Here is an 18,457-nt window from a genome sequence, read left to right as displayed (position 1 = left end):
AAAATATCAGTGTACACTATTTAACAAGAAGAGTTATATATGTAAACTATGAATCAGAACAGAAAATGTGAAACAGAATGAAAATGTGAACTGAACCCTTAGCCACACCTGATGCAGTTTCACAAAACCCACGTCTGGAGCGATTGGAAGACAATACCAAAATCACATAGTACAGTAAATGCAGTTAGTGTTTATTTATTTTTGTGTTATTTTATTTTTTGAGACAGAGTCTCGCTCTGTCACCCAGGCTGGAGTACAGTGGTGTGATTTTGGCTCACTGCAACCTCTGCCTCCCGGGTTCAGTCGATTCTCCTGCCTCAGCCTCCTGAGTAGCCAGGACTACAGGTGCACATCACCATGCCCAGCTGATTTTTTGTATTTTTAGTAGAGATGGGGGTTTCACCATGTTAGCCAGGATGGTCTCGATCTCCTGACCTCATGATCTGCCCTCCTTGGCCTCCCAAAGTGCTGCAATTACAGGAGTGAGCCACAATGCCTGGCCTATTATTTATTTTCATTGTATAAAAAACCTCCAAAGTTCTCATTCTGTATGGTGGGTTTGGTCACTTCAAATTATCTTTTTGCTGTATTATAAAATGTCAAGTAAAAAATGCCTCTGGGTATCATCATAAGTAAACATCGGATAGGCTAATCTTAAATGCTACAGTCAAGATGCTGGTGCCTGGGATAGAGACCACGGAAGCAGTGCCCCTTACTAAGCAGTAGCTTAAGGGAAGTTTTTTTCTTGCCTCAGTGGGCTACTCATTCCAGAGGCACATTTGTAACTATAGTCACTGGGTTGCACAAACTTTTGTAATTTTTTTAATTTAACATAATACATTAAAATGACTCATGTTGCCTAGTTTATGAATAATTTCTTAAAGAACATTGTGTTCATTATCTCACTTTGAAAAAAGAACTGAAGATCATGAGATTGTTTAAAATGTCAAATTTTAAAAAGCGTTCTATGGATTAAAAGAAGTAAAGATCATACTCAGAGATAGATACTTCCTTCTTTAGTGTTATTGTTTCTACACTTTGCTTTGTTGAGCAAGATAATAGAATTAAAATAACAAAGAGTATGTTTTATCTTATGAAATTTTCCTAGGTGTGAATAAGTCAGTGAAGAGGAAGCCTCGTTTTCTGTTGTATTGTCTTTAAGAAGGATGGCTCATGGTGCCAGTTCTGATGGCAGAACCTGGATAAAGACTATTTTTAAATGAGCTCTGGTCTTGTCTAGGCCTCAACTGACCGCAATATTGTCCTGCATGCTCAGATAGCATTCTGAGACCCAGCTGCCCTTCCTGGATTTTCCTCCAGCAGAAGTTTCTGTAGAGACATTGACCCTGCAGCTCAGAACATCTGCTATTTCTCCTGGGGGAAGACTCCCACTCCACAGGAAAACTCTTCTCCGGAACAGAGGGCTTGGAGAAACAGAAACAATTGCCATTCGTTTCCTATATTGTTTACTGAACTCCTTAAAATACAAGAATCTAACCGGGCGCGGTGGCTCAAGCCTGTAATCCCAGCACTTTGGGAGGCCAAGGCGGATGGATCACGAGGTCGAGAGATCGAGACCATCCTGGTCAACATGGTGAAACCCCGTCTCTACTAAAAATACAAAAAATTAGCTGGGCATGGTGGCTCGTGCCTGTAATCCCAGCTACTCAGGAGGCTGAGGCAGGAGAATTGCCTGAACCCAGGAAGCGGAGGTTGCGGTGAGCCGAGATCGCGCCATTGCACTCCAGCCTGGGTAACAAGAGCGAAACTCCGTCTCAAAAAAAAAAAAAAAAATACAAGAATCTATTTTAAGAACATGAGTCCTTAATTAGGCTTGCCAACAGGGGCTTGGTATGTCATGGGACTATAAGAATATGAGAATTCTACAGCAGTATAGCCAAACATTCCCATGAGCTCAGCAGCAAGCTTAACCTTACTATTGTTCACAGGTAATTCACAGATGAGGAAACTGAAGCTTAGAGAGTTAAATAACTTGCTTGAGGTCATCCAGTAAATAAACAGCAGATGCAGCACTTGGATATAATCTCTACTGCCTCTTACCACACTGGCCCAAGATACATGCTATTTAGTAAAGCCGTTATCAACCCTTTATATCTAGGGGCAAGAAGGCCAGATAAGGAGAGACCAGGGAAAGGGAATAGTGGTGATTCTATATCCTCCTTTTATGACATTCTTTCTAAGCTCTTGCCCCATATCCTAATCTACTTATCATTAAGGATTTTTGACTCTTGAGTTCCTTTAGTCTTTCCCATCTTCTCAGGAACTGCCCCAGTTTTGCCCTGGGGCTCTCTCTTTCTCCTCTTCCCTTTTTCCCACTCCTTTCCACCCTTTGAGCTGTCTAACTCTTGGGCGATTTCTTGCCAGTGGCCCAAGTCAACAGACAGACTCATCTGGGGTCTACCATAAGCATGATTCTGCTCTCCTTATCCTGAGTTATACATTGAGGCTCCACGGGCCCTGATATTTCTGAGGCAGGACGAGTGAGATTCAAAACTGGGGCTTAGCCCAGGAGGGCTCTTGGCTTTGCCCAGGAAAGAATTCAAGGGTGAGCCGATGGTGTTAAACAGCAACTTTTATGAAGTGACAGTGTACGGCAGCAGCACATACACTGTCCCCTGCAGAGCAAGGCTACCCCATAGGTTGTGTGCTCAGAGTAGCAGGTCAGAGGCAGTTATGCACTCACATTTGTACCCACTTTTAATTATATGCAATTAAGGGGCAGTTTATGCAGAAATTTCTAGAAACAGGGTGATAACTTCCTGGTTGTCGGGTTATTGTCATGGAAAGGAGCAGTAATTTCTGGGTGTTGCCATGGCAGTGGCAAACTGACATGGCACACTGGTGGGTGTGTCTTATGGAAAACTGCTTCCACCCCAGCCCTGTTTTAGCTAGTCCTCAACTTGGTCCTGTGTCTGAGCCCTGCTTCCAGAGTCAAGTCCCACCTCCTACTTTACTTCCACCGTCTGACAGACTCATGGCTTTTTTATTTGAGATCTTAGATATTTGGCTCCACTATTGCCCAGCTCTGTTCTTCCTTGAATGATTAATGTTTGGACAATTTATACTGCCACCCAAAGAATCTGAGGGTTCAAGTTTGACCTTATGCTAATAAAATTTTTATGCCAAGTAAGTTTCTTTTTCTTAAATTTTGGATTCAAGGGTACAAGTGTAGATTTGTTATATGAGTATATTGTGTAATGCTGGAGTTTGAACTTCTATTAAACCCATCACTCAAATAGTGAATAGAATACCCAGTAGGTAGTTTCCAACCCTTGCCCCCATCCCTTGCTCCCCATTCTCAGAGTCCCCAGTGTCTGTCTAATGTTTCCATCTTTATGTCTGTGTGTACCCATTATTTAGCTCCCACTTGCAAGTGAGAACCTGTGATAATTGATTTTCTGTTTTTGTGTTAGTTTATTTAGAATAAGGACCTCCAACTGCATTCATATTGCTTCAGAGGACATTATTTCATTCTTTTTATGGCTGTATAATATTCCATGGTGTACATATGCCACATTTTCTTTATCCAACCACTGCCGATGGGCACCTAAGTTGATTCCATGACTTTGCTATTGTAAATAGTGCTGCAATAAACATACGAGTACAATCGTATGGAAGGTGATAGGGAGCAGGCATGTCACACGGCAAGAGAGGGAGTGAGAGAGATGCCATATCGTTTTACACAACCAGCTCTCTCATGAATTCATTATTGTGGGGAGGACACCAAGCCATTCATGAGCTATCTGCCTCCATGATAAAATGTCTTTTTGATAAAACTATTTTTTTTTCCTTTCGGTAGATGCCCAGTAGTGGGACTGCTAGATCAAATGGTAATTCTAAAATAACTAAAAGTTCTTTGAGAAATTTCCATACTGTTTTCTATAGGGGTTAAACAAGTTTACATTCCCACCAACCGTATATAAGTGTCCCCTCTTCTCCACATCCTTGCTAACATCTGTTATTTTTTCACTTTTTAAGAATAGCCATTCTAGCTGTTGTGAGATGGTATTTCATTGTGATTTTAATTTACATTTCTCTGATAATTAGTGATACTGAGCCTTTTTCATACTTTTTTTAGCCAACTTGTTGTCTTCTTTTGAGAAGTGTCTTTTCATGTCCTTTGCCCACTTCTTAATGGTTGATATAAATGCATGCTTGTCCCTTCTAAATATCATGTTGAAATGTGATTCCCAGTGATGGAGGTGGAGCCTAGTGGGAGGTGTTTGGGTCATAGAGGCAGATCACTCATGAATGGCTTGGTGTCCTCCCCATGGTAATGAGTTCATGAGAGAGCTGGTTGTGTAAAATAACATGATATCTCTCTCACTCCCTCTCTTGCCATGTGACATGACTGCTCCTCATCACCTTGCACTATGATTGTAAGCTTCCTGAGGCCTCACCAGATGCTGGTGCCATGTTTGTACAGCCTGCAGAACTATGAGCCGAAAAACTCCTTTTCTTTAGGAATTACCCAGTCTCAGTCATTCTTTTATAGCAATGCAAAATAGACTGACACAATGGGGTTGTTTCTTTCTTGTTGATTTGCTTAAGTGCCTTATAGATTCTGGATATTAGTCCTTTGTTGAATGCATAGTTTGCAAATATTTTCTCCCATTCTGTAGGTTGTATTTACTCCAATGATTTTTTTTTTCTTTTGCTGTGCAGGAGCTTTTTGGTTTAATTAAGTCCCATTTGTCAATTTTTGTTTTTGCTGTATTTATGTTTGAGATCTTAGTCATAAATTCTTTGCCTAGACCAATTTCCAGAAGAGTTTTCCCTAAGTTTTCTTTTAGGATTTCTATAGTTTGAAGTCTTACATTTAAGTCTTTAATTCATCTTGAGTTAATTTTTGTATATGAGGAAGGATAGGGGTCCACTTTCATTCTTCTGCACATGACTAGACTATTTTCCCAGCACCATTTATTGAATAGAGTGTCTTTGGCCCATTGTTCACTTTTGTCAGTGTTGTCAAAGATCAGTTGGTTGTAGGTTTTTGGCTTTATTTCTGGATTCCATGTTCTGTTCTATTGATCTATGTGTTCATTTTTGTGCCAGTACCATGCTGTTTGAATTACTATGGACTTGTAGTATAGTTCGAAGTTGGGTGATGTGGTACCTCTGCCTTTGATCTTTTGCTTAGGATTGCTTCAGCTAGCCAGGCTCTTTTTGGTTCCATCTGAATTTTAGAATTCTTTCTTTTTAATCCTGTAAAAAAAAATGATGTTAATATAATGGGAATTCTGTTAATTCATAGATGGATTTGGAAAGTATGGTCATTTAAATGATACTGACTCTTCCAGTCCATGAGAATGGAATGTTTTTCCATTTGCTGTCTCATCTATTTCTGTCATCCATGTATTGTAGCTCTCCTCATAGAGATCTTTCACCTCATTAGTCAAATGTATTCTTCGGTATTTTATTTTTTGTGGCTATCGTAAATGGGATTGAGTTATTGATTTGGTTCTCAGCTTGTATGTGATTGGTGTATAGAAATGCTACTGATTTTTGTGTATTGATTTTGTATCCTGAAGCTTTACTGAGGTTCTTTATCAGGTCTAGGAGTCTTTTGGAGAAATCTTTAGGGCTTTCTATTTACAGGATCATGTTGTCAGTGAACAGAGATAATTTGACTTTCTTTTTTCTTATTTGAATGTGTTTTATTTCTTTTTCTTACCTGATGCCTCTGACTAGGGTTTCCAATACTATATTGAATACGGGTGGTGGGAGTGGACATCCGTGTCTTGTTCCAATTCTTATGGGAATGCTTCCAACTTTTGCCTGTTCCATAAGATGTTAGCTGTGGGTTTGTCATAGATCATTCTTATTTTGATCTATGTTGCTTTATTCTTATTTTGAGGTATGTTGCTTTAGTGCCTAGTTTGTTGAGGGTTTTCATAATGAGGAGATGTTGAATTTTATTGCTGCGTTTATTGAGATGATTGTATGGTTTTTGTTTTTAATTCTATTTATGTGGTGAATCACATTTACTGATTTGTGCTTGCTGAATCATGTCTGCATCCCAGGAGTAAAGCCCATTTAATCCTAAGAAATTGTCTTTTTGATGTGCTACTAAATTCAGTTTGCTATTCTTTTGTTGAGGATTTTTACACCTATGTTCATCAGGGATACTGACATGTAGTTTTCTTTTTTTGTCATGCCCTTGCCATATTTTGATATCAGGATGATACTGGCTTTATAGAATGAATCGAGGAAGAATCCCTCCTCCTCAATTTTTTGAAATAGCTTTAGTAAGATTGGTGCCAGTTGTTCTTTGTATATCTAGTAGATTTTCACTGTGAGTCTGTCTGGTTCTGGGCATTTTTTGGTTGGCAGATTTTTTTTAAAATTACTTATTCAGTTTTGCAACTCATTGTTGGTCTGTTTATAATTTCAATTTCTTCCTGGATCAATCTTAGGAGATTATGGGTTTCCAGGAATTTATCCATTTCCTCTAGATTGTCTAGTTTGTGTGTATAGAGATGTTCACAAGAATTAAAACCACAGGGATTTCACTCATTACTTGTATGACCTAGGATAAGTCATGTGTTGGTGAAAATCAGTTTCTTTTCTATAAAATAATGTACTACAAGTTATCTCACATAGTGGATGCTGTGATGTGTGCTGCTCAGCTCTCCCCCTCAAGATCAAAGCAGTCATTCCCCATGTGAGAATTATAGGTGGCTGACAGCTCTCTGCTGAGTTCCTCCCCAGAAACTGCCCTCATCCAGTTCCTTCCCTGAGGAACCCATATCAAACACCTGGGTCAACTGGTTAGTGAAAGGATTAAAAAAGTCCAGTCTCCTTTGGCCTCAATATGCAACAGCCCTGAGGGTTATTCCAGCTCCAGGGCTCCTCACCGAGTCTGTTGAGGACTTTGTTGCAACCGCATCCACAGCTCAACTTCTCCCTCTGCTCACTCCTATTTCCCTCACTCCCTCAGATATTGATTATTTCATGGGCACTCCCCAGTACACTTTTCATACAAAAATCTCCACCTCAGAGTCTGATTTTTTGAAAACGTGACCAAAGATAGCTGATAGCTTTTTAAGTGTTAAAACAGCAATGTGTATGAAGTACGGTATTTGCTATATTGTGAACACTCAGTATTTGCTCTTCTCTTCTCTTCCTCATTGTTTTGACCTGTTTTTCTATCATTCCTGGAAGGATACACAACCCAGGACTTTCCATAGGAGGCAGTGTCTCCCTTTTCACCTGATCAAAACTCCTTTTTGCACACAAATAATTAAACACATTCTTGGAAAGCCATTCATCCTTTTCTGGGAGCCACCAAAAGTTTTAAGCAGCTGAGTCACCTGTTTATATTTCTGCCTTAGAAAGATTACTTTGGCCTTAGTGTGAGGTGAAAGATCTCAATTTAAGACCTACAGGCTAGGAACAGATTTGAAAAAACCGTGGGTCTTAACTGAAGAAGTGGTGATGAGGTGGGAGAGAAGGAGGTCCATGGGAGGGTTATCTCACAGGTGGATTTTTCAGGGTTTGGTGACTAAGTTGAATGGCGGCTGTGAAAAAGAGTGGCCTATATACTATGGCCTTTAAAATTCCAGTTTAGTTTGCTGGTAGATGACAGTGCTATTCTCTAAGAAAAGAAATATAAGCGGTGGCATTGACTTTGGGGCAAAATTGCGAGCAAGGGGTATAAGATTATTAATTGGCTTGGGATATGGTCAGTTGAAGTATTTATGGTTCATGCACATGGAGATTTTCAGGGGCTATTTGAAAACCCAGGGCTGACTTTGAGAGAGGTATAACCTGAAGGAAAGCAAACAAATTTAGAAGTCATATTTTCAACTCCTTCATTTCACCACCAAAAAGCTAAGATTTAGAGGCTAAAACTTTTAAGGGACTTACCATATGGCTAGTTTTTGGAAAGCCGTGACCAGAAACTATATCTCTTGGGTTTCAGGCAATGCACCTATATCCTGATTGAGTTTCATTATGCTCTATTTACTTTCATGTTTCCCCAGTCTAACAATGCCTGACATACAAGTGTTAAAAATGTTTGCGGAATGAATATACTGATTGTGGCCTTCTTTGGTGGGGGTAGGACTGGCTCCACATCTTCACATCATCTCTGAAATTTATCTCAGAAGCATCTTGGAAGTCAGCAGACCCAGGGAAGTCCTGTTTAGTCATGAAATTTGCATTTCCCCCAGGTACCTCCCAACCCCTCTCCACTTCCTCTGAGAGCAAAACCTCTGTGGTTCATGTCACACCCAGGGGCAGCCTTTGTGCTCATGCACAGACCTGATTGGGAAGATTGATAAAAGCAAACAGAAAGAAGGCATCATCTGGGTCATATGAATTATATAATCAATTCCTCTTATTTTACACTTGGGGAAACTTAGGCTAAGAGATCTTGTCTTAATTCACTCAAATTAGAGTTATGAGCTCAGAAGAGAGGAAGGAGCAGTTTGGAAAAGAGCAAGGCAACTAATATTTATTGAGCACTTACTGTATGACAGACTTTATGTGGAATGATTTATTAAGGTTATCTCATTTAATCCTGATTTTTAAAATCATCCAGTGTTTTTCACACGCAGAAACTGAGGTTTAGAAAGTTTACTTTTCCTGAGGTTCTAAAGCTCATAAATGATGGTTATGGAACTCAAACTCAAGGCTGTCTGGCTTCAAAGGTCATGCTCCTTCCCTTACACCGTGCAGCCTCCCGGAAGCTTGAAATGTTGTTTTGGGTATTTTAGATATAAGCTTGGAGACCAACCAAACATGGTCATTCCAGTGCTGTTTCTAGGAGCCAACAGGCACTCCAACATTGCCACCCTAGAAGGTCCTGCAAAATTGAGTGGTCTAGGGTTTGACAGAGTCGAGAAGGCCATTATGAACATAAGATGGACAATGGGTCAAACGCCAGGGAATAACCAGAGTATCTGAAAGGCCGGCTGCCTCGCAGAGGGTTAAACGGACACATCCATCTCTCTCCATGCCTGATAACTGCATCATCACCCAAGCTCTTTATCGGGCCTTGCCGCAGGGCTTCCCAGCACCTGCCTCCGCATACCAGACCCAAGCCCACATTCAGCACTAAATTATGCATTCAACTCCCAGCCCGCTGTTGATCAACCCTGCAGAAAAATTTTTTAAAGAAGCCCCATCAGACCCTGCCCAGGAGCAGGCTGCTCTGTATGCCCCCGGAAGGCCCGTCTACTCATAACCAACAGCTCCAGGCATTTCCTGCTTCTTAATATCCAATAAGATTGCCTTCGCTTTGTTTCCTCAACAGCCAATCAAGGCCTACTTACCCAAAGTCCTGCCTGCCTACCAATGGCAACTAGTTTCAGGTAATTCCTGCTTCCTGACAGCCAATAAAATTGCCTTTGCTTTGTTTCCCCAATACCCAATCAATCGCTTTCTCTCCCCATAAAACCCCATGACCTAAACAGCTGGGCGCAACTTCTCTGGCCCCTTCCTGGACCACAGAACCTTGCCCGGGAGCTGAATAAATTAGCTTCTCATTTTCTCAGACTTGCCTCAGTTTCCTTATTCTACATCAGCAATAAATCTTACAGTATCAACAAAAAAAGAAGAATGTGTATTTGACTTCCAGCCTTAGCCCTGCTGGTCACTTGCCAGAAGGCCTTGGGCTGGCCACTTCCTTCCTGTGCTCCTCCAAGATTAAAAAAAAAAAAAAGGAAATGCAAATGTTTTGGGCTTCCCTGCTGACAATTTCCACGTCTTCTTTGTAGTAATCATTTCTATCACAAAGAAGGTGGGAAAAGATGATGTATCCACCAGGGAGATAATCCTATTCCTAAGAAGTGGTTCTTGAACTCTGGAGAGGCAACAATTGGTTTGAGTCCTCAAAATGAGTGGGAGTTTGTTAGGCCAATGAGGAGGGGGAGGGGATTCCAGGAAGTGAAGTGTAAAAGCTTTACAGAGAAGTCATTGAGTAAATTCGGGGAATTGCTAGCAGATCAGAAAAGTTGTGGCATTCAGTGCAAAGGAGGGGCCAAACTAGAAATAAGACAGGAGAAATCCACAGAAACCAAGCCACATAAGGACCAGTAGAACCCTGTAGGCTCTCCAAAGAACCTATCCTTAAAGGTTGTAAGCATGGAAATGTTATCATTGTTAAACTTGTGCTTTAAAGAGACCTTTCTGCTCTGCGTTCCTGCTCTCTCCCAGACACAGTGAGGGAAGGTGTTCTCTTTCTGGGTCCACAAGGGGGCATAGTTTTAAGACCAAGAATTTCCCAGCGCCATGCCCCACTCCCATCTCTATCCGGGAGATTTAACAGTTTATGTCTGAATTTCACAGACACGGGAAGAAACTAAGAGTCAATCACTCCAGGGGAAGTTCTAAGGAACTCTTTTAATTTGCCAGGGGTCTTAGAGAAGGTGGGGTTCCTCCCAGGTTAAAAGTCCCCTTCTTCCACAGCCCTTCGGACTCCATGTTTGGGTCCCCTTCCACGAACACTCCCTTCATGGAAGCCGTCTCTCTCTCTCCTGGATTTCCCCTCTGGAGTCCCCTTCCACACTCTCTCGTGGAAGCCTGTCTTCCCCTCCTAAACTCCATCTCTGTCTCTATTCCCTTCCACTCAGTGTGGAAGCTGCTTTCCTCTCCTGGATTCCATCTTTCTGGATTCTCTCACTCTGTGAGAGTGAGCTGTTTCTCTCTCCTCCTGTTTCTCTCTCTCTCTCTAAATAAATCACTTTCTACAAACACTTTTGAGTCTGGCATTTACTGTGCACTGTGCCATGGTCCCCTCTCTCATTCTTGTGAGGACGGGAGACCAAGAACCTGGAGACATGTCATCTCAGGGGAGCTGAGGGTACTCTGAACCCCTGAACCCCAATATTACAATAGCACGACTGACAGAGACTCTGCTCCTGTAGCCTGGAAGCCAGAATGGAGAGACACATTGGGCAGAACCCGGCAGAGCCACAGGAACTTATAGTCCTCACCTATTTGTTATTCATGGAAGCATTCTCCTCTTCTGGATTGGATCAACAGAAAAATAAACTGTCATCTTTTGGCAGATGATTCAATGGGAATTCAAGCGATTCAATAGGCATTCAAGATTGAAAATGATTATGTACTCTGAGAACTCTCAGATCTATAAAAGGGGTGGCCTATACAAGGAAAGACGAGGACATGGTAAATGCAGAACAGACCCTCAGCATCTTGAAGGACCATCAAGGGGAAACAAGTATTGCAAACCTTTCATTATTCTAACGTTTTATTTGAAAATAATGTCAAACTTAAAAGAGCTGCAAGAAAAAAATATTATGAATAATAGTACAAAGAACACCCTTATAAATATCCTGCAGGGAGGGGTTACAAGTTCACTGTGGCTGTGAATACCTCTCTGTAATGTTTGCCCATTTTGCTTTATTATTAGCTACTAGCTCTCTTTCCCTTTCTCTGTCTCTATTTGAACTATTATAGGGTAGGTTGCATGTATCATGGCTCTTTATCCTAAATACTTCAGTGTGAAGAATTAAGATAGTTTCTTACACAACTACAGTATGGTTAGTTATCACTTAAGTAAATTTTACATTGATAAAAATATTTTTGACTAATCTACTGTTTGTACTTAAATTTTGTCAGTTGACCCAATAATGTCCTTCAATATTTTCCCTCCAGGTCAGGATCCAGTCTAGTATCAGACATTGCATTTAATTGTTGTATCTCTTTAGTATCCTTCAACTGGAACATTTCCACAGCCATATTTTCTCCTTTATGACATGAATAATATATTTGAAGAATGCAGTCTTCCACCCTCTCTTTTTTAATAGCAAACTCCTCACTAGGGGTTTTTCGGTATTTCCTTACTATTAGATTCACATTGTCCATTTCCAGTCTAGGTACTACACAAATGATGTTGTACCCTCAGGGTGTCACATCTAGAGACCCTTAACATCTTCTCATTGATGACGTTGATTTTGATCACCTGGCCAACACATTGCCAGATTTCTCTAGTGTGTAGTTCTTTTTCCTCTCCTTTTTTTTTTTTTTTTTTTTTTAAACTAATAGCTATATGTTGGCATACAGTGTAAGGCCATGCAAACATCTTACTCCTTGTCAAAATTTCCTCTGAGATTTAGCATCTATTGATAATTTTTGCCGGAGCCTGTCTTAACTGTGATACTTGCAAAATAATAGCTTTCTTCACTTCAGCACTTTTCTCCCTATTTGGCATTCTATTGCAGGCAAGAGCCCTCCCTTTATCTATCTATCTAATCTATCACATCTGTCTTGAGTCAGTTTTGGTAGTTTGTGTGATTCTTGAAATTCTTTCATTTTGTCTAATTTATCGCTGTACCATTGTTGATAGTATCACTCTTATAATCGTTTTTATTTCTTTAAGGTCAGAAGTATCCCCTCTTTAATTCCTGATTTTGGTCATTTGAGTCTTCTCCATTTTTCACGTATCAGTCCAGCTAAACGTTTGTCAGTTTTGTTGATCTTTTCAAATAACCGACCTTCAAATTTGTTTTTCTCTTATTTTTCTACTCTCACTTTCATTTCTTTCCACTTTTATCTTTATTATTTTCTTCCTCTTAATGAACTTGGTTTGTTCTTCTTTTTATAGTTTCTTTTATTTTCTTCCTTCCTTCCTCTTTCTTTCTTTCTTCTTTCTTTCCTTCCTTCAACAGGTCTCACTCTTGTCACTCAGGCTGGACTACAGTGGCACAGTCTCAGCTCACTGCAGCCTTGATCGCTTAGGTTCAAGCAATCCTCCCACCTCAGCCACTCAAGTAGCTGGGACTACAGGCATAAGCCACCACACCTGGTTAATTAAAAAAAATGTTTTTTGTAGAAACAAGGTTTCACTATGTTGCTGGTCTTGAACTCCTGAGCTTAAGTGATACTCCTGCCTCAGCCTCTCAAAGATTTGGGGTTACAGGAATGAGCCACTGACACCAGCCTGTAGTTTCTTAAGGTAGAAGGTTAGATTATTGACTTGAAATCTTTCTTTTGAAATTTAGGCATTTACAGCTATAAAAGTTTCTCTAAGCATTGATTTCCTGCATCTCCTAAGTTTTTGATATGTAACATCTTCAGTTTTATTCATCTCAAAGTATTTTTCTGATTTCCCTTATGATCTATTCTTTGATTTCTGAGGCCCATGGTTATATTGCATTACATTAATTATTCCCTATCTTTAAAAATTATAAAATAAACCCAAATTAATATCTGGTATGTTTCAACGAGATACTGCAAATGTCACAATTTACAAACTCCTGGGCCCTCGCGGTGAGGAGGAGGTGGAGGAGGAGGCGGCTCGGGGAGAGCGAGCAGGGAGCAGGAAGCGCAGAGCGCGGGTGAAGGAGCCCAGCCGCCCGCCGCCGCCTCCCACACCGAGAGCGGGAGCCTGGCCGGAGCCCCCCACGCCGCCCCAGCCTCTCCCTCATTGTCAGGGCTCGAGGGCAGCCCGCGCGAGCGAGCAAGTCGGGGGAGAGCCAGCGAACGAGGAGGGGAGGCGGCCGGACCGAGCGAGCGCCCGAACGTGTGGCGCGAGGGGAAGCCGCCTTCCCACGCCCCGCCTTCGCCTTCCCTTCGCTCAGGTCCGGTCCCCGCACCCACCGCCCGACTCCGAGAAGCACCAAGTCCGCGCCTGCGGCCACAGTGGAGCTCAACGCCAACCGCAACCAGGCCGAACAGATCAGCAAGAAGCAATTGCATTGATGAAGCACGAAATGAAACCGACTTCATGAACAAGCTGGTGAGGAGATTTTGAAAGTAAAACAGAAATATGACGAACTCTGCCAACCATTTTTTTTCAGAAGAGGTCAGAATTGATCACTGATGGCCCGAATTCCACATTTTTGGGTCACATTTGTCAACTACTCGCAAGTGTCTGCACTGCCTGTGGAGGAGGACGAAGACGCACTGCATTATTTGACCAGAGTTGAAGTGACAAAATTTGAAGATACTGAATCAGGTGAAGGGATAGATTTTTATTTTGATGAAAATCCCTACTTTGAAGATAAAGTTCCCTCCAAAGAATTTCATCTAAATGAGAGTGGTGACCCATCTTCAAAGTCCACTGAAACCAAATGGAAATCTGGAAAGGATGTCACCAAGCATTCAAGTCCAAGGCAGAATAAAGCCAGTTGCAGGTGCTTGTGAATTAGGAGAGGTCATCACAGATGGTACTTGGCCAAACCCGCAACAGTGCTGCTTGGTTCCCGATGTGATGATGAAGAAGAAGAATAGGATGAGGATGATAATGATGATGACGGCGATGAAGAGGAGGAAGGATTAGAAGATATTGATGAAAAAGGGGATGAGGATGAAGGTGAAAAAAAGGAAGATGATGATGAAGGGGAGGAAGGAGAGGAAGATGAAGGAGAAAGTGATTAGCAGAACACTGATGGATTCCAACCTTTTTAAAAGTTTTTCTCCAGTCCCTGGGAGCAAGTTGCAGTGCTTTTTCTTTTTTTCCCCTCTTGTGCTCAGTCGCCCTGTACTTGAGGTCTCTTTTTCTCTCTACACCATGGTTCCCAACTTATTTGGGAGGAAATACCTTGAGCATAATATAAAGGGAAGAGTCTCTACCCTTTTCTGTTTGGAATTCGTTTTTACCCCTTCCTGTCTGAACAAAAACTGTATGGAATCATCAACCACAGAGCTCTCCTGGAAGCTGGAGAGTGCCGGGCCCCTTTGTAGCAGTGCATAGAATTCTAGCTTCTTTCCTCCTTTCTCTGCATATTGGGCTCGGAGAGTACAGTGTGTCACTAAGTGAATATGGACAGTCAGTTACCAACATGTATCTGTCTACTTTCTCTTATTTAAAAAAAGAAAAAAAAAAACCTTTAAAAATGGGGTTATAGAAAGTCATCAAAGAGTAGGTATAAGATGTTTGGGTGGGTTAAGTGGCCATTTTGACAACATGGCTTCTCCTTTGGCATGTTTAATTGTGATGTTTGACAGACATCCTTGCAATTTAAGATGACACTTTTGAAATAAAATCTCTCCTAATGATAATTTGAGCCCTGCCACTCAATCAGCAGAACCTGTAGGATCTTATTTGGAATTTACTTTCTCTGTTGTAATTTTGTTTCTGTTTATTTTTAAATTTTTTTTTGTTTTGTTTCACTGGAAAGAAGATGCTCACTTTTAAACAAAAGTATACAAATTGCTTTGTTACAATAAAACTAAACGTATATACCACAATAATAATAATAATGAAGTGGCAACGTTGTCCAGAGTATATCTGGTTTAAGGATCTGGCCAGTGCTACCAGTAACTACCTTTGACTGTACCTGGAAATTCACAAAAGAATAGAGCTGATTATTCTCCAGCCTCACCTCTTCAAAGCCCTTGCAAGAGACTGGGGAGAGATCACTGACCCTTTTCAGTGTCTCTTGCCTTACTAGTTGTTTCTTAGAAAAAAATACACCCCATTTTACCATGAAAATTTTATATATATTTTTTTCATACATATATAATATATATAGTTCTTTACTGAATTGTTCAGTAGATCTCGAAAGAACAGGGAACTTGAGAAAGAACAGAGGTTATAGAAATTTGCATAATGAAGCATAGGGTCACAAGCCTGGAAAACAATTGAGGCTGATTCATCTTGATGAAGAAGTCTAAAATTTTGCACATTGCATCTTGCTCTCTAGATGCTAATATTTAGCTTTTCTCTTGATTCTTCAAGTTACCACAAAACCTTTCCCGTAAAATTCTTCCCCACCTTTATTTGTTTGCATATCTTTGTTTGGGTATCTTGCATACATCCTGCTGATATAGGAGGCACAGTTCCTGTACTTTTCATCATTCCTCATCTCCCACAAATGCAGATGCCTCATATTTGGCCAGATGCTAAATGAAATTCTCCTTTGCTCACTCATAGCTGATTTTAAACTGAAAGATAAACGCAGGTGTAAAGGATTAGGTAGAAAATGGGTCCAATGCATGCTAGCTGAATCTCCCTACCGGTGAGATTTTCTCACTAGTTTTCAAAAAAAAAGTAAGCAGGCCTCAGTCACATTAGGAAAAGAGATCTCTCTCATTAATATGACTCTGATTTTGTGAAATCATAATCCCATAATTATTAAGACAAAGAACATTTCATACTTTGAGAATTGGTTTACTTTTCCAGAGCCACCAGCCAGGATGGCTATTTACCATCTGGAAATTAGACAACGGCTTTATTTAGATATCTTTTTATGGAAATCTTTCCCAGCAACCAGATTGTTTTGTCCTTCTGGGCCATCCCTGCATCCTCTTCCCTCCCCCTCCTTGAAGGATTTTCCACACAGATTCCCCTGACCTTTCTAACACCTCTCCTTCTTCAGTCTCTGATTCCAAAAGGAAGCTCTCTCTCTGACCCTCAAAAGAAGATTCAATCTTCCTGACTTATCTCAGACCTAAATAGTTCTTCCATCTAGCAAGTGTCAGATTTGACACATGCAGCCATTGACATTATTGGAATTAGATTACTGATTTTCTTTATGGCGATCTTCCAGATGAGAATGATATATGTAGGAAGGCAAGAACTATGCCTGCCATTCTCAGTGTTAAATCTGGAAAGGTGCTTTACTCATAGCAGCTGCTCAGTGAATACTTCTAACCAGTTTTTTGAACAGTCTGAACTTGGTTTGTTGGGAGCTTATGTTGTCCCCATTCACATGAGGACTATGTCAAATCTGCCTCCCATCGCCTAAGGATGTTTTGGGAAAATCATTCAGTTTCATTTCTAGCATTTCCAGTAACTTAACAGTACAGCTCAGATGTAAAACTCCCCTTTTACTTTTTCCTGTCACTTCAGCCCAGGCTTGTCTCATGATCTAAAAATCCGTAATAGGGAAGAGTCTGATCTTTCCCCTTCGATTGTACCTCATCTAGTTCCAGCTTCTCAAATGATACAGGGCCAGGAGGAGAGGATCAAATTATGTCTTAGTTACCTGGCTCCTGGTGGTTGTCTCTGGTTTTTGTAGAACACAGGTGCAACGGCTGTCAGGATGGGGGCGGGGGACTCTCCACTGAAAAGTGTGCTGATGTGGGAGATCTCTGGCTTGGCCTCTTCCGGCCCTCCTCCCACTCAGCTCCCACCAATGATGTATCAATAAAACTTGCCGCTGGGATCTGCTTACCTGGTGGCTAGAGTGGCAAGACAACTGAAGCTTGGCTATGGCTGCAAAGTCCAAACCACCACATCCTCGCCATGCCAAACAGTGGGTGTGCAGGCTGCTCCCGATCTTGCTGCAACGTTGTGTTTCTGTCATGAAGAAAATCAACAGATCTACTACCCAACGAAGAAACGAGACATGAGGCTCCCTTTCTTTTGCATACCTCGAACCTCTCACGTGGTACTCTTGGAGGTCTCTTTCATGTGGCACTATCGGTGGAGAACCTTACCCACAGGGAGGGAAGGGGAAAGCTGCAGGTCTCCCCAAATTCCAACACTTTTGATCCTGATTATCCTCTTTCTCTCTTCTCTCCTTAGACCTCTGCTTATATAAAGTGGGGGTAAAGAGCACTGGGGTAGTAAAACCAGTTCGGTCACCCCCTCCCTAAGCCCTAGAGGTGGTGCTGCCCCCACTTTATTTGCAGCTTCCTGGAACGTGAAGTCTTTTTGTCCTAGTTCTAAACATGAGGCATCAGGGAAAGTGCCTTTGGGAATCCTATTGCAAATATCTGTTGAGAGAACCAACCAATGTGTCTGCTACATTGTCAGCTCCTTAGGGAGTCCCTGTCCAAGTTAGTCATGGGGATGGGAGGCACTTGTTGAGGGGACTGTGATTCCTATGTCAGTAAAGGAAGAAGGAAACAAACCAAGGCCCTGCCTATCAGGGAATGTGCAGACCTTCACGGGCAGCTGGAACATCAGAGGCAGAATCGGCATGGTGAGGTCTGAGTGAAAAACGGGAGTCATGAAAAACTGTATCAGCAGAATGGAGTGGGACAGAGGAATGGAACAATGAGAGATGGAAAGATGATGGGAATAGAACATAATGGTGATGAAAATGTGTAGAAGGTGATGGAAGAGAGAAGAAAGACAGATCGGCTGGAGTTGGGGGAGGGGACTGGGCAAAAGGAGTGGGCTCTGACTCGTCCAACTGGAACAAAGGGCTGGGCAGAGCAGCTGGTGAAAGAGAATAGAGCCTGTGGTTAGCATTTGCCAGCTGGTGCAGGTGGCTCTGAGCTAAATCCTTCCTCTGCCCCATCATGCAGTCTTCTAAGAAGGTTAGAGATGGGGGAGGAGGAGTGGAAAGAATTGTGGGGAAGAGAGAGGACACTCGCCAGGTGCAGGGGCTGCCACCTTCACAAATGCACTTGAACATAGCCCGACAGCACTGTGGAGGAGGCTGATCCTTTTATTACTGGACGAGAAGTGACAGTGAGAGACGGAAGCTTTCTAAGGCTGCTTTGACCATACCAACAGTTGCGTAAAATTATCCTGGCCAAAGAAACCATTTAAAATCCAAATCCTCAGTGAAGA

General features: G+C 41.7%; 1 pseudogene; it reads left to right on the top strand.

Moving 5' to 3' along the window:
- Positions 1-13,202: 13,202 nt before the first annotated feature.
- On the top strand, positions 13,203-14,717 carry LOC120360190 (protein SET-like; annotated as a pseudogene).
- Positions 14,718-18,457: the final 3,740 nt, after the last annotated feature.

This window comes from Saimiri boliviensis, chromosome 19, assembly GCF_048565385.1.
Source record: "Saimiri boliviensis isolate mSaiBol1 chromosome 19, mSaiBol1.pri, whole genome shotgun sequence".
In the NCBI taxonomy this organism is placed as follows: domain Eukaryota; kingdom Metazoa; phylum Chordata; class Mammalia; order Primates; family Cebidae; genus Saimiri; species Saimiri boliviensis.
This window is presented reverse-complemented; position numbering and strand designations above follow the sequence as displayed.